Source organism: Tenrec ecaudatus, chromosome 10 (assembly GCF_050624435.1).
Source record: "Tenrec ecaudatus isolate mTenEca1 chromosome 10, mTenEca1.hap1, whole genome shotgun sequence".
Classification (NCBI taxonomy): Eukaryota; Metazoa; Chordata; class Mammalia; order Afrosoricida; family Tenrecidae; genus Tenrec; species Tenrec ecaudatus.
In genome coordinates this window covers 90232236-90249342 of record NC_134539.1, presented here as the reverse complement: position 1 = coordinate 90249342, position 17107 = coordinate 90232236, and the positions used below count along the sequence as shown (strand labels likewise).

Sequence of the window (17107 nt, the reverse complement as noted above, 5' to 3'; positions counted from 1 at the left end):
CTTCTCCTGAGAGTCCTTCTGGAGTAGCCCTTGGTGGAATGCCATTCTCCATGTACGGTCATCATACTGCTTCATCCGTGGCATGATTTACAGAGGGTTGGGTAGAAACCTGTTTGAAGTAGTGTCTACCTAGGATCATTGAATTGGAATTATTCTCCCCTTAGGTTCCCTATGATGGCTGGTTAGCATCCATTCCCAATTACTTCTCATTTAATCCCCACATCCACCCACAGAAATATCAGTGCCTCTTCTGAAAAGTAGATGCTTCTCCCTCCTGGTCTGAACTTGATTTCCAATAAGGGTCTCCTCTCATTCTGTGAAGAGCCTGTTGATTTGTTGCAGCCTTGTCTGAATGTTGTAAAGTATCAAGTGGATGGTCTTCTCCTTGTCTCCCTTCTTAAAGGAGTGACCCCAGCCAATGTAAGTTCTCTTTGAATGTGATTCCTTTGAAGTTCACATAAAGAGTTAATGTATGATTCATGGTTGATAGGCAGACATTCTACCCCTTTGTTTGACAATTGGTATCTAAGATTTTTTAAATGCAGTCTCCCCTTATAGTAGCAGATTCATAAAATATTTGTCCTTTTGTGATTGACTTACCTCACTCAGCATAATTGTCTCCAGGTCCTTTCATGTCATGCGATACTTCATGCTTTCATCACTGTTTTTTAGGGATGCATAGTATTCCATTGTGTGAAGACTGCAACTCGCTATGGGAGTAGAAAGTTCTTTCACCCAAGGAGTGGCTGGGCATTTCAAACTGTTGACTTGCGCAAGTTAGCAACCCACTATGCACACATTCTCCTTAGAAGCAAAGACAGTGAGATTTCATCTCATGTACTTTGATGATGTTACCAGGAAAGATGAATCACTGGTAAAGGGCATCATGCTTCAAAAAGTAAAGGGTCAGCAAAGAAGAGGAAGATGCTTAATGAGGTGAATTGACACAGTGGCAGCAACAGTTAGCTCAAACATACCAATTGTGAGGATGGTACAGGACCAGGCAGTACTTCATCCTGCTGCACACAGGTCCCTGTGAATAAGAGCCAACTCAATGACACCTAAAAAGAAATTAAACAGTCGGGAAAAATCCAACCAGAATGCTCCTTAGAAGCAAAGAATAATGGAACTTGGCCTCTTGTTTTAGCTATGTGAGTTAGTTACGGTTTATTGTGCCACCCTGGCTGATAAACACATGTGGGGATAATTGAAGGGTGGATGAATAAATGGTTTAGTAAGTCTTGCCTTTCTAGTTTTCAAGTCTCTTGCTTTGTGATGGTAGGACCAGGGTGCAGCTGTCTTAGCCAGTTCCCTACTTCCGCTGTCAGGGCTCACTTCCTGCAAGAGATCCCCAAGGAGAAGTCACATGGACCTACCCCGATGCAGCCCTGGGTGCTGGAGCAGCCGTGTGGAGACCCCTGCCAGTGCTGAGATGCTTACACATTCACTGACTTGGCTTTCCTCCTGCAGTCGGCATCATTGTGTGTGCTTTGTGAGCTGAAGGAGGAATCTGTGGAATGGTGTCAGACATGTGGGCTAATGTTGGACTTGTGAGCTTGGGCAGCACTGGGTTGGGATGTTTTCTTGATGTGCACTTACCCTTTATATAAAACTCTCTCTTATACATATGAGTTTTTGTAGATTTGTTTCTCTAATGTACCCAGACTGACACACTATGTCATCAGGAAAGACCATGTCCTAGAAAAATATAACATGTTTCCAAGGCAGATGCTCAGTGAAGTCGATTGACATGATAACTACAGCTAGATGAAATATACCAATGATTATGAAGATTGCCTAGAACCAGGAAACAATTTGTTCTGTTATGTTGGAGTTATGTTATATGGAGTTATGTTATGTTATGTTATGTTATGTTATGTTATGTTATGTTATGTTATGTTATGTTATGTTATGTTATATGGAGTTAATTCAACATCAACGAACAACAGCTTAGTAAATTATTTTGTGTCTCCCTTCTTCACCACGATCATGAGAATCAGCACAAAGCTTATTTCCAAGAGGCAGAGATTAATCACATCCCCACTTTCACACCTATACATCATTCCCATCATCAGCTGCCCACACAGCATTCTGTCTTCTCTCCTTAACCACCTTGTCTGAACTGCAAGGTTAAAAGAGAATACCGTGTCTTAGATTGGCAAAGAGGCAGGTATCAGCCACAAGTTGTGGAATCAACAACACGCCCACTTTCTCGATATCTCCCCTTTTCCCTCTGGGTCTGATAATTGCCCGGAATGGCTTAGAGAAATGTGGAAAGTATTAAACATGTAATTTTATATTTATTGTAGCCAAAGAATATAAATCAGGATCATAGCAAGGAAGACATGGAAGAGCGAGGTCTGGAAAGGTTCCCAATGTGGTTCTCCTTTGTCTCAGAGACAGCTCATCACCAGGAAGCTCGCTGACCCTTAATGTTCTGGGGTTTTATTGACCAGTCTTGCATAACAAACTCAGTCACACATCCTGAGGCTACTTAATATCGACCTTCCAGATGAGATTGTTTTTTCAATCTCATCAGCCTAATTTCACCAGCACAATTTCTCAGAAGTGTCCTTGAAATCCCAGACCAAGACATCCCAATTATTCCAAAGGCTAGTTCTCTGGAGCCTAGGGCAAAAGCTACATTACGTAGGGTGGAACTAGATCCCTTATCTCATATTCACACTGCTTTGTGCATATGAGATTTATACATTCTCCCATGCATTACAGTCATGTTTCTGTTTATATTATTATATAGACTTCCATTGTGTGACTATAACAGTGTATGAGGGTAAGTCAAAAGGCGCTGCTGAAAAATCAAACAAAATATCAAGATGCAAAGTTAGTGTTTCTCAACATATTCCCCACATAGGTTTATAAACTTCTGAAGTCAGTCTTTCCATATCGCTGACTCTTCCCCAAAGGATTTTGCACTTTCTGATTTGGCATCTGAGGTAGCTAGTTAATTGTGCCAACATGGACGATAAACACAGGTGGGGTTAATTGAAGGGCAGAGAGATAAATGACTCGGTGAGTCTTGCCTTTCTAGTTCTCGGGTCTCTTGCTTTCTGGTGGTTGGACCAGGGTGCAGCTGCCTTAGCCAGTTCCCTGCTTCAGCTGGCAAGGCTCACTTCCTGCAAGACATCCCTGAGGAGAAGTCACATGGACCTACCCTGATGCAACCCTGTGTACTGGAGCAGCTGTGCGGAGGCCCCTGCCAGGGCTGAGATGCTTACACATTCACTGACGCGGCTTAATCCTGCAGTCAGCATCATAGTGTGTTTTGTGAGATGGAGGAGGACTTGGTGGACTGGTGTTGGACATATGGGTTAATGGGTTAATGTTGGACTTGTGGGTTGGGGCAGCACTGGGTTGGGATGTTTTCTTGATGTGCACTTAACCTTTACATAAACCTCTCTCCTGTATATCAGTTTCTGTGGATTTGTTTCTCTAAAGTACCCAGACTCACAAAAGAACCCTCGAAGGGCTCAGATCATGTTCGTTTGAAATCTTCCTTGAGCTTTGGTACAAGAAGTCTGAACATGAAGATCTTAGTATAAGAGAGAAGGAGCTAGTTTCTTTAATGAACTTCTCATAGGACACCCTGTGTATCCCTCAAAGAATGAAGAATCAAATAGTTGTGATAAGGGAAAAGAACCTTACACGCCCCTTCCCTGGCCTTTTTCCTCACCAAGGCAGTTTTAGATTTTCTTTTTTTTTTTTTTTACATTTTATTAGGGATTCATACAACTCTTATCACAATCCATACATATACATACATCAATTGTATAAAGCACATCCATACATTCCCTGACCCTATCATTCTCAAAGCATTTGCTCTCCACTTAAGCCCTTTGCATCAGGTCCTCTTTTTTCCCCCACCTCCATCCCCGCTACCCCCTCCTTCATGTGCCCTTGGTAATTTATACATCGTTATTTTGTCATATCTTGCCCTATCCGGAGTCTCCCTTCCCCCCCTTCTCTGCTGTCCCTCCCCCAGGGAAGAGGTCACATGTGGATCCTTGTAATCAGTTCCCCCTTTCCAGCCCACTCACCCTCCACTCTCCCAGCATCGCCCCTCACACCCTTGGTCCTGAAGGTATCATCCACCCTGGATTCCCTGTGCCTCCAGCCCTCATATGTACCAGTGTACAACCTCTGCCCTATCCAGCCCTGCAAGGTAGAATTTGGATCATGGTAGTTGGGGGGAGGAAGCATCCAGGATCTGGGGGAAAGCTGTGTTCTTCATCGGTACTACCTCGCACCCTAATTAACCCATCTCCTCTCCTAAACCCCTGTGTCCTTTGGCAGAGCTTTGAAGATTCTCCTTTGGAATCCCCTAAAGTAGTCGCCAAAAACTCTCTGCCTTGGACTTAACTGGCACAGTAGATCTCCTTAGAAGCCACGGTCTCAATGAACTTTTACTCTGGATGGTTTTCTAATAAGACCAAACAAGGGAATTTCTGAGAGAACTTGTGTGCAGTCCTCACAGACTACAGCCAGGCTTAAACAGAGACATGCTCTATTTGGAATAAAGTTATGTATGTAGGAAAAAGAATCTTGTTAGCAATACTTTTTCACTTACCTCATATAGTCTTGATACATACTTGAGTAATTTTTACTTTGGAACAATGCTGCTCATAAGTTTGTGTCCATCTGTGGCTGTCCACATGAACACTTTTCTGTTGAAAATAGATGTGTTCAGACATAGAGTATTTGCACACATATCTTAAATTCAAAGAGTGTTGAAGCCCATTAAGACTCAGCCTTGAAACAGTTGAGAAGTCTCATGACCTAAGTGTTTGCTGATTTCTTCTGTGACTTTACGCTTTGAACAGACTGTCAAGGACAGGAAAGCAAGCAAGGTCTAGGAAAAACAGGTTGTTTAATTTTCTCAAGAATGTCTGGCTTGGCAGAAGATAGAGTTGCTATGTATATCAAATGTGCTTGCTTAACAATGAGATAATTAACCCCGGGTTGTTTTTGCATGGATATAAGGAGTGTGTAGAATAAACTCCGGTGCTTCAGTCCATCAGACTGCTGCTCTCCCAATTCTTTCTGTCTCTCTTTTTCCCCTTAATCCTCGCTCCCCCTCTCAGGACTGTCCGACTCGTCGGCTGGCTCCGACAAAAGAGTAAACTGAACACTTTTTCAAAATGGTTGGAAAGCTATGCACTCCAACCCTCAGTGCAGGACAGTCCCGATAGCGCTACTTGTCAACTCTTGGTATTGTCCTTCTGATTAGTTTTAGACACATCTGGTGGGTACAGTAGTATTTCATTGTGTTTTTAATTTGGACTTCCTTAATTTACTAGTGAGGCTAAGCCGCTTTTTTCATGTGCTCAATGGTCATTTGACTGTTTCATTTTTGTGAAGTGGCTAATCAAAGATTTCACTTAATTTTTCCAGTACTCTGTCTTCCTATGACCAAGGTGAGGGGATCATGCTGAAATTATGGTTAATATGGGTTTTTTATTGGTAGACAATTGGATAAATGGGCTTACAACTTTAGAAATATGATCCGGGCTACAGAGAAACCAGACATATGAAATTGGGTCTACAATAACTGGTATTTTCCACACATATGAGAGAACACGTGCTTCCGACCATCTAGAAATGTATCATGTAGAAGTATCAGCAACGACTGTCTGGATCAGCTCTCAGTGAGTTCTGCTGCAGACTCATTTAAACATCATAGGATGGCAATCTCCATAAACCTGCAGTGATGATTAGCATAATTTGGAGACTGTTAATAAGCCAAAGTTCGATCAAAATGTATTACTCCTACAGGACACCCTTGGTCCAAAGGCAAAAAAACAAACAAGTGCTTTGTAAAATGGCATTTTAAAACCAGAAAATGGCCTTAAATATGATTTACAATGAAATTTCTGTCATCAAAAACTTGACTTTAGGCATGAGTTTTTTTAAATGATAGTGGGTTACAAATGTATCATTTTATTTAGCTTTCACATTATTTTGAGTAATTTGTTTCTTAGAATCAGATTTGCTATATGCAATGGATCAAAAGTCTGCTGTTAATATGAGATTTGTTATGTATCTATCACACATGTGCACACGATGTAAAATGACAGTGGAAATATGTAAATGTTCAGCAGTAACTTAATTGCATTGGCATCTTTTCCCACTTAACTATCAGAGATGGAAAAATGCAAAGAGGAATTTAGTACGTGCTGAATTAAAGGATCTATTTTCGTAGGCTCTCTGACAATATGGTTGTAGGAGGATCCCACAAATTGAGTTATTTCCCTTGCCCATTTAAGAAAAGTGAGTCAGAGAGCCAAGCTCACTGGGCAAACAAAAAGATTTATTAGAAACGTACCTTCCCAGGGGAGACATGCCAGAGGGCCTAGGGCAGGGCAGAGCATTCACTGAGTTCCAACAAGGGGAAGGAGAGGTTTGTATGGGAGTTGAGTGGGAAGGACCAGAGGTGGAGAATTCTGGGAATTCGGTCACGTAGGTGAGGCGATGGTAATTGAAGGCACTTACAATGGGGGTTCCAAAAGATAGTCTCAGGTGAAGACTTCTGGGTAAGCTGTCATCACCTGATGGGATGGCATGCATGCCCTGACAGCCAGTTCCTCAGCTTCACATCCTGTGTCCAGGTTTTCTTTGTTCAGGGGTTCAATTTGACGTCATGGGTATCTGGTCTGTTCCTAATCCTCTCCTGGTCAAATGGGTACATGCTGCAGAGCGAGAGTGTGGAACTAAAAACAGTATTCTTACAATGGAGAAAAACAAAATTCATTATTTTTGCAGGGGGCGGGGTGTTCCAGGGAGGAGGTTCAGAATTTCAAGTCTCTCCATGACTCTCCATGACTTGCAAGAAAGATTGCAGGCAGGAGACAAAATTCAGATCAGAGTCAGAGGAATGATTTCAACAGAAAGAGTAAGTTTATTGAAGGGAAAACTGGGTAAGAGATACAAAAGGCTCTTGGCTACTCTAAAAGGCCTGGCAATATATGAAGCCAGTCTGAGCAGACCTCCCATCATTGTGCATTGGTCTTTCAGGTAACTTCCTATCAATCTGAGGTAAAGGTATCTGGGTAAGCAATCATCACTTATTATGGGATGGTGTGCATGCACTGACAGCTAGTTTCTCAGGGTTGAGTCCTGTGTCCAGATTTTTTGTTCTTTGCTTCAAAATGGAAGCTAACACAGTTGATTATAATCCATCTGTCTATTGTAATCAGTCTCAATATTGTATACATAAATTTCTGATATCACTATTAATTATTTTAGGGAAACCGTGTGTTACATAAAGCAGCACAGCAACATATGGAAAATAGCTTTGTTAGAGTCAAAAGGCCTGGAATCAGGTGGCCTGGGCTCAACCCCAAGTGGGGATCCTCTCTGTACATACACGATAAAGATCAAAGAAGTAGCCAGAAAGCAATCAGAGCGACATTCTTTTGTTTCTATGGGTGGCTTGTGGACTGGGACACAGGACTGCCTCGAGTATGAGCTGGCTAGATGTTTTCACGGAGGAGAGTTGCTCTAGGGGATCCTTTCATCCATCCAATGAGTTGAGCTTCTGAAATCATGTGCATCATGGTGCTAAGCTACTCCAAACTCAAACCTTCTTATGAGGTCCATGCTATTCTAATAAGAAAAGGAGGCAGGGAGCACCCAGGCTGTGGAACCCTGTCTATCCAGGAGGGAAGAGGATCATCCAGGTGGGTCAAGGTCATGTCTGCTTAGCTGAAGTAGTGGCTCCCTGTGGCCATTTTTGGAGTATTAATTTGTGTTCCTACTCCATGATTCTCAAACTGGTTGACCTCAAATAACTTGTGTAACCCTAGAATCTTTCTTTCTGGATTACAGAAGGAAAAAATCCTTTGTTGTGGAGGAAATAAACTACAGATAAATCAATCAAATAAGTGATTGTTTCCGATATTACACCACGGTAAGCCAAAAACCAAGGCTACAAAATCGTAGAAACCTTCATTAAATAAAAGAGCAAAACATAAAGCAATCATTTCTTAACATATCCTCCATCTAGTCCTATATACTTCTGAAGGGAGCTTTTCCACGTCTACCCCTTCCCACACAAACTCTAGGCTTTCCTAGCTACACCACATCAAATGAGCTGTTTGGGCATCCTTAAGGCACTCTTAAATGTTCTTGAGTTTTGATATTTTAAACAAAACGTGAAGGAGCAAAATCAGGGTTGTAGGGTGGATATATATGGTTTCTCAATAAAATTCTACCATGGCAGCCTTTATTGTGCTAATGTTTCCCCCTCTTATTGTGTGAAAAGGAGAGGCCACAAAACTTGGCCCCATTTACAAGGAGATATTTATAAATCCAGTTATTCGGGTAAATTTTGTTGAGTTACTTGTGCTAGGGAAATCTGTATTAAAGTTGAATCTTTTAAGTATATTCAAATTTACAATGGTATTTACTGAGATGTCTCTAAATTTAGAGTTTGCATATTGCTGTAAGCACAGAGAAAAAATTTCTCTGGTTTTGTTGAACTTTTCACAGCACAAGTATTAATCCTATATTAAATAAGCTTTACTTTAACTACATTAAGCATCAATTATGAAAAGTCATGAAAAATAGTGAATATTCTTATAACTTTTTTTTGCATCTCTGCTATGAAACCTACTTGGTCATGATGAATTTTTTTATTGATGTGCTCTCAGATTCTATTTGCTATAATATTGTTGAGAAGTTTCTGTTCCTGAGAGATATTGTAGTTCATGTTTTATGCCTTTGTGGAGTCTTTGCCTGGCTTTGGTATCAGAGTTATGCTCAATTCATAGAATACGTTTTGGGGATTCCTGTCCCTTTCTATATTCTAGAACAGTCTGTAGACTTGGTTACAGCCCTTCACTGAATACTTGGTAGAATCCTCACTGTGAAGCCAATAAGGAGCTGTCTATTTCTCTTTTCAACTCTATGAGGATTTCATTGATGCATTTCGAGGGTCTTTCATTAGGGGGTGTATATTTTTAATATGATTATATGTCTTCTTGTTCTATAATTTTTTTAATAATTGTGTAGTGTCCATTCTTATCATGCATCATGTTATATACTTTGAAGTCTATTTTATGAGATTAATAGGGCCACACCTTTGTTTTCATGGCTGTTACTGGCTTGGTAAATTTTCCTTCATCTTTTGATTTTTTTTTAAAGTCATAGCACACTTGTTATCTATGACACAGTAACAACCACCACCTTCTACAAACAGAAGTTTTCCTTTCTTTAAAGTTAAATGTGTATTAAAATGCAACATAAACTCAGGAAAATGCACAAATCCTAAATGTTTGCAGCTCTTGAATCTTGGCATTTCTTTTAATAGATCATTTAATTTTTTAATAAATCATTTTATTGGGGCTCATACAATTCTTATCACATCATACATCAATTGAGTAAAGCACCCTTATACATTCGTTGTCCTCATCATTCTCAAAATTCACTTTCCACTTGGGTTCCTGGAATCAGCTCATTTTCCTTTTATCCCTCCCCCTCCTTCCCTGCTCCCCGCTCCCTCACACACCCTTAACAACTTATACATTATTACTCTATCCTATCTTATACTTCCTGGCGTCTCCCCTTGCCCACTTTCCTGTTGCCCAACCCCCAGAGAGGAGGTTACATGTAGATCCCCAAGATCGGTTCCCCCTTTCTACACCCCTTTCCCTCCTGGTGTCGCCACTCTCACCGCTGGTCTGCTGGTCCTGAGATGTTCATCCGTCTTAGATTCCCTGTGTTTCCAGATCCCTACTGCACTGCTGTACATCCTCTGGTCTAACCAGGTCCGCAAGGTAGAATTGGGATCATGATAATTGGGGCGGGGGGGGAGAAGTGTTTGAGAACTAGAGGCAGGCTTTGAGCTTCATTGTTGCTACACTGAACCCTGAGTGACTCCAGATGTCCAGCTGCCTGCAGATGAGCATTGGGTTCCCATCACACACTCCCCTCATTCACAGTGATATGATTACCCCCGCCCCCTGCCTTTGTTATTTGAAACCTGGTCCCCTAGGTCCTTCATGATCACACATGTTGGTGTGCTGCTTCCATGTGGGCTTTGTTGCTTCTGGGCTAGATGGCCGCTTATTTACTTTCAAGCCTTTAAGTCCCCAGACGCTATCTCTCTCAATAGCTTGGCATCATCAGCCTTCTTCACCACACTTACTTATGCACACATTTGTCTTCAGCATTTATGTGGGGAAGGTGATCACACAATGATGGTTTTTGTTCTTTGGTGTCTGCTACCTGGTCCCTTCAACACCTCATATTCACTTAGGCTTGTGTGCTTCTTCTCTGTGGGCTTTGTTGCTTGTGAGCTAGATGGCCGCTTTAGTTTTCCTTCGAGCCTTTAAGATCCCAGGTGCTATATCTTTTTGATAGCTGGGCATCATCAGCTTTCTTCACGTTTGCTTATGTACACGTCTGTCTTCAACGATCATGTCAGGAAGGTGGGTATCGTGGAATGACCGTTTAGCTGGGCAAGGTGCTATTGTATTGAGGGAGTGTACACGAGGAGGTTCAATGTCCACCTGCTACCCTACTACTGAACCTATAAACCTACATGCACATAGGTCTATTTCCCCCATAATCATAAATATATTTACATATGTACATGTTTGTCTTTAGGCTTCTATGTATGCCTTTTGCCTCCTACTCCTTTCCTCTATTTCCTTACGCTTTCCTCCTGTCCCACTACCATGTTTAGCCTTCATTCTGGTTTCAGTAATTCCTCTCGGTTACCTTGCCCTTGGTCACTCCCTACCAGTTCTCCCATGCCCTCCCTCCACTGGTTTTGAACCACTCATTTTCCCTTTGTCCCTGGGTTGGCCAACACCTCCTCCCTTCCCCTACCTCCCACACTCTCAAGTCCTTCTGGAACCCTTGTTCCCATTATTTTCTTCTCACATTGTTTGTCCAGCCTACCTTATCTAGGTGGACCTGCTGATATAGTAATATGTGCGTACAAATGCAGATGGCTTTGGCAGCACCCAAGTGGCACATAAGAACATGGCATCGACAGCAGCAACACCGACACGCTGATAGGCAAAAAAGTCACTAACATACTAAATTTATAAGAGAAAAAACAAAACAAAAAGACAGCAAAAAAAAAAAGAAATTCTGTTAGTAGTTCGAGGTCTCTTTGTTGGCCATTAGGAGTGTTTTCCAGATGAGTGTGTTGGAGTGCCACGTACTGGCCCCAAAGTCAATCCTTAATATTCCCTCGGGATCTCCTTGCTCTGCTTCCCCTGCCGCTCCATTTCATGCCCCCAGTGTTTGCCTCAGTCTGGTGGGGTCAGCTCAGTCGCATATCCCCCACTGTGTCTCAGGTGCTGTCCCATGGGTCAGTGCAGAATGTCGCATCTCGTCGTGGGGTTGGCTGTATAGTCCTCTCTATACGATGGGCCCTTCAAGCTGGGCTATCATCCTCTGAGCTTGGAGGGCCTCTGATCAGTTCCATTCTTCCTCCTTCCTTTGCTTCAGCTTCCTTCTGGGTGTGGTGTGGTAGGTCAATTCCTTTCCCACACCAAATGTTCTATTTTCATTTTCTGTGGTACTCCCTTTGAATGTGGGGGTCGGGCTAATTCTGGATTGGGCCAGCGTATGGTCCAGTCTCTTTGTGCATTCCTCCGTACTTTACGTTGCTCTCTTTGTTTGGCATGTCATGGTAGGGTCCATATGCCCATACTTTACGTTGCCCTCCTTGTTTGGCATGTCATGGTAGGGGCCGTATGCATGTTCCAGTTCTGTGGGGACACAACCAATACTCTCCCCCAGGTGGGTTAGTGCCCTGTTCCTCCCATACCATCCACTAGGTTTCTCCCCACCCAGCTTCTCCCTCCCCCTGCCCCACTTCCCCTTCTTTTGCTGGGCTCTCCTGTACCTCTCTAGGTGTGGCCTGCCCTCCCTCCAACTATCTATGCTTCCACCTGTTTATTGCAAGGTAGATGTTTATTCTTCTATTCCTGGCATGCTGGTTGTACTTACCTCAGGGGACTCATGTTATACCTGTCCTTTTGAGTTTGGCTTACCTTGCTTAACATAATTCCTTCTAGCTCTTCCCACGAAATTCTTTATGATATCGAAAGCTCATTTTATAATTAAAAGATAAATTTATTAAATGAAAATATACTTATGACAGACACTGGAATCATATTTTGATAAAAAAAGAACAGTGAAATGTATAATTCATCTCATACACATTTAGTGGTCATCTATTCTATGCAGAGCACTGTCAGCTAGATGCAGGAACAGAAAGTAAGCGTTGTCCCTAACTGAAGGATTTCATCACCCACAGTATTAAAAGTAAGCTTATTACTAATTTCAGAGTTGATAATACATTTTGGCCCCTTTCATTATCATTCATGAGCCACCCTATCCCCTCCTTCATGTTCTTATGTTCAATGAAGCTTGCTGCCATTGTGTGTTCTCTCTCTGCTGTTTCCTGCGTTTTGAACAGCAGAAGTGGCATTGAGTGACCTACCCTGGTGTTCACATTCACTCACTGCCTCCATTAAAGACAGACTAATTATAATGAGCCCTGTGTTGACCCAGAATTAATTAAAGGAGTGCTGGAATCAAAGCAGACTATTGATTGTCTGAAGCTCTGAAATGCAAGTTCAGTCTCACATTTTGGATATCTAGGTTATGATTATTGACCTAGTTATGCATTAGTAGTACATGTAAATCCTAAGACAGTCACAAGGTCCATTTGAACCATTGCTCAGTGTGTGTGTGTGCATGCACACGTATATACCTATGTGTGTGTTAAAGAAGGCTTGATTTCTTTTTTTTGGTAATTTTATGTGAGTGAATACAAGAAAGCTGTAGAGTAAAAAGCACCAACAATACTCAAACCAAAAAAATATTTACATTGTTTGCAATCAGTTTTTTTAGTTCACACATTTTGTTACAAATATTTACAGGGATAGAAATACTTGACAAGAGACTTTCCTAACATTACCCCTACATAATCTCTACCTACACTATTTCTATCTATTTTTATTCTCTGCTTCAGTTCCCACAAACCTGCCTAATTTATACTTCAACTATCCACCAAAGACTGAGGAGAGTTCTGCTTTTTTAAACATCAGCTCTTGGGGACATTAGAGTATATTCATCGTGACCCTCACGCTCCCTGTGCGCCAACCCTCTTTGTCCAGGTGGCCATTAGCATGCTTTGGGCCGAGTAATAAAATAATTTATTCAAAATAATTATCAACAACCACTAGAAAGATGAAGATATGAAAATTAGTCTAAGAAGGAGAATAAGTGTAAAAGTATGTTAAAAACAGTAAACTCTAAAATTAAATTACATTTATCTTTATCTCAAGCTAAATTCAAGGAGGTTAGATCCAAGAGGGCAGATCAGCCAGATGCACTGTCCAGACCTTTTTAAAAAACCAAGTGACGTACTTACTGATGGCAACCCTGGAATCCAGAGTTTTGAATCAAAATATAGAGCAGTAGGCTAAGATGAGAGATTGAACTCAAACAGTGAACAATGAACCAGTAAACTGCCAATAGACACAGCATTGCCATTTTGGATTATTCCAAGTAATATTGCAATTGGAGCAGGGACCAGATAATCAGCCCCACTTGCCCAAGACTCTACTAGCACCAACATCTGTGATCAGCAACGAGAGCAGTCAGAAATTAGTAACCCTAGCTAGTCATACCCAACACTTCTGTAATCCACCTACTGGGCAAGAGCAAACACCCACTCCCACACTTTTGGATTAGCAAGAGATGGCCAATAACACACACCTAATCAGCCCCCAGCTGCTCTGCATAATCAGTAATCAGAGATCCAGACCCATCCTCCCACCCACTACAAATCCACCTGGTGACAGGTGATGGGTGCTCCAGTATTGCCGGATGAGCAATCAGAATAATGCCCCTGCCATGTTGCCCAGATACATATTTTAATAAGCACAATGAAGCAAATTAAAAAAAACAATCAGCAAATTAACATAGTGGTATTACCATGTCTAGAATAAAACATACAACCAAATCACACCTGAATTACAAGGCAAAATGTCTCCAAAAAGTAATCAAGATACAGAAACAGAATAACTTTCAGAGGGGAAAAAATGCCATATGATCACTGAAGACAAAGTATAGTAAAGAAAAGGTGGTAAAGAAAGCTGATGGTGCCTGGCTATCAAAACATATAGTGTCTGGGGTTTTAAAGGGTTGAAGACAAACAAACAGCCATCTAACTCAGAAGCAACAAAGCCCACATGGAAGAAGCACACCAGCCTGTGTGACCAGGTGGTGCCGAAGAGATCAATTATCAGGCATCAGAGAACACAAAAAAACCCATATAATTGTAAATGAGGGGGAGTGCAGACTAGGGACCCAAACCCCATCTGTAGGTAACAGGACATCCCCTTACAGAAGATTTGCAGGAAAGAGACGAGCCAGTCAGGGTGTAGTATAGCAATGATGAAACATACAACTTTCCTCCAATTCTTAAATGCTTCCTCCTCTCCACTATCATGATCCCAATTCTACCTTTCAAATCTGGCTAGGCCAGAGGATGTACACTGGTACAGATAGGAACCAGAAACGGAATCCAGGACAGATGATCCCTTCAGGACCAATGGTGACAGTGGTGATACTGGAGGGAGGAAGGAAGGTAGGGTATAAAGGGGGAACCGATTATAAGGATCTACATATAACCCCCTCCCTGGGGGATGGACAGCAGAAAAGTGGATGAAGGGAGGGAGATGTCAGACAATGTAAGACATGACAAAATAATAATAATTTATACATTATAAAGGGTTCATGAGCGAGAAGGGAGCAGAGATGGAGGGGGAAAATGTGGAGCTTATACCAAGGGCTTAAGTAGAGAGCAAATGTTTTGAGAATGATGAGGGCAACAAATGTATAAATGTACTGGACACAATGGATGTATGTATGGATTGTGATAAGAGTTGTGTGAGCTACCAACAAAATGATTTGAAGAATACAGATTGACTGTGCACTATAAAAAGTAAAAACAAAAAGAAAAAAAGAAGAGAAAAAAAAAATCTAGAAATAGCACATTCAACAGCCACAAAGAAAAAAGAAAAGAAACTACTTGATAAAGAATGTAAAAGAATTATACTTAGATATCTTCAACTATAGGTGAGAAAGTTCAAGTAAACCACAGTACATAGAGACAAAACTCTAAAATTTTAAAGAATAAACAACAAAAGTAAAAGTAGAAACCCTGATAATTTCAAAAATAGATAAGGCATTTTAAAGGGAGAGGAAGAGAATTTAATATACACCTACACTAAATCCAATTTATAGCAGATATGCAATAGCAAGACTATTGGAAAAAATAATGAGACATATACCTACAAATGTTTAATCTTAGGCCCTATATCTCTAACCCATGCAAATGATAAACCAAATTACGTCAAACATCAATTTTGATTTACTAATTAAAGATAGGAATTATAGATTACTAAACTCCAGTGGGGAGTAAAAAATGATTTACTATCATCAAAACATCATTTTCTGTTGGCTCTTCAAAGGATAATCATTGAACAACTCAGAAAAGAAATTGTCTTGAAAAACCATCAATGGGACCCCCAAACTTATACATATATTCATTAATGCTTTATATCTCCTATAATACCAGTTATCCCCTAAGCAAATAAATAAGACTCCCCAATCATTAGAGAAGCCAAGAGGGAAAAGGTGAACTCTAAGTTGACTCTGCTAAATGTGCTGTCATCTAAACAGAAAAAGAACGAAAAAGAAAACTCCCATGAGCTGCTTGAATGAATGTCAAACAGCAGCTGGTAAAAATTACAAGTAATTTTCATGGAATTTACAGCCAGCTAGTGAACTACAACATGACAGGGGATAAAAGTAAAATTAAATATGGTTGTACACCACTGAAGATCTGGTTTTAGAAAACTCTGAACTTTTAAAATGATTAACCTGACAAGAAATATACTTTCCAGGGGATCTTTGGAATATCCTAGGGCAGACAAAGTTATGCGCAATCAAAAGATACCTAGCTAAAGCTGATTTAGAAGTAGAGAGAAAGTTAGTGGAAATTTGTATTAGAGATGGTTCAATCACAAAACAGATGGGCATGAATTGAGTTAATACATGATCTGATTCAAGGATTGCACTCCCAGTGGCGAGTCTGCAACCCCAGGCCCTAACACCTGAACAGCGTTCCCAATGATCTGGCCTGTACGGCATTCCGAATGATCTGGCCTGTACGGCATTCCCAATGATCTGGCCTGTACGGCATTCCAATGATCTGGCCTGTACGGCATTCCCAATGATCTGGCCTGTACGGCATTCCAATGATCTGGCCTGTACGGCATTCCCAATGATCTGGCCTGTACGGCATTCCCAGTGATCTGGCCTGTACGGCATTCCCAGTGATCTGGCCTTTACGGCATTCCCAGTGATCTGGCCTGTACGGCGTTCCCAGTGATCTGGCCTGTACGGCGTTCCCAATGATCTGACCTGTACGGCGTTCCCAATGATCTGGCCTGTACGGCGTTCCCAATGATCTGGCCTGTGCGGCGTTCCCAATGATCTGGCCTCTGCATCTGGCCTGTACGGCATTCCCAATTATCTGGTCTGTACGGCATTCCCAGTGATCTGGCCTGTACAGCGTTCTCAATGATCTGGCCTGTACGGCATTCCCAATGATGTGGCCTGTACGGCATTCCCAATGATCTGGCCTGTACGGCATTCCCAATGATCTGGCCTGTACGGCATTCCCAATGATCTGGCCTGTACAGCATTCCCAATGATCTGGCCTGTACGGCGTTCCCAATGATCTGGGCTGTACGGCATTCCCAATGATGTGGCCTGTACGGCATTCCCAATGATCTGGCCTGTACGGCATTCCCAATGATCTGGCCTGTACGGCATTCCCAATGATCTGGCCTGTACAGCATTCCCAATGATCTGGCCTGTACGGCGTTCCCAATGATCTGGGCTGTACGGCGTTCCCAATGAACTGGCCTGTACGGCATTCCCAATGATCTGACCTGTGCGGCGTTCCCAATGATCTGGCCTGTGCAGCGTTCCCAGTGATCTGGCCTGTACGGCGATCTGGCTTGTACGGCATTCCCAGTGATCTGGCCTG

General features: G+C 41.9%; 1 pseudogene; it reads right to left on the bottom strand.

Annotated features, from left to right (window-relative positions):
- LOC142458606 (polycomb complex protein BMI-1 pseudogene) overlaps nt 1-16331 on the bottom strand; it is a 116823-nt pseudogene extending 100492 nt beyond the window's left edge.
- Nucleotides 16332-17107: the final 776 nt, after the last annotated feature.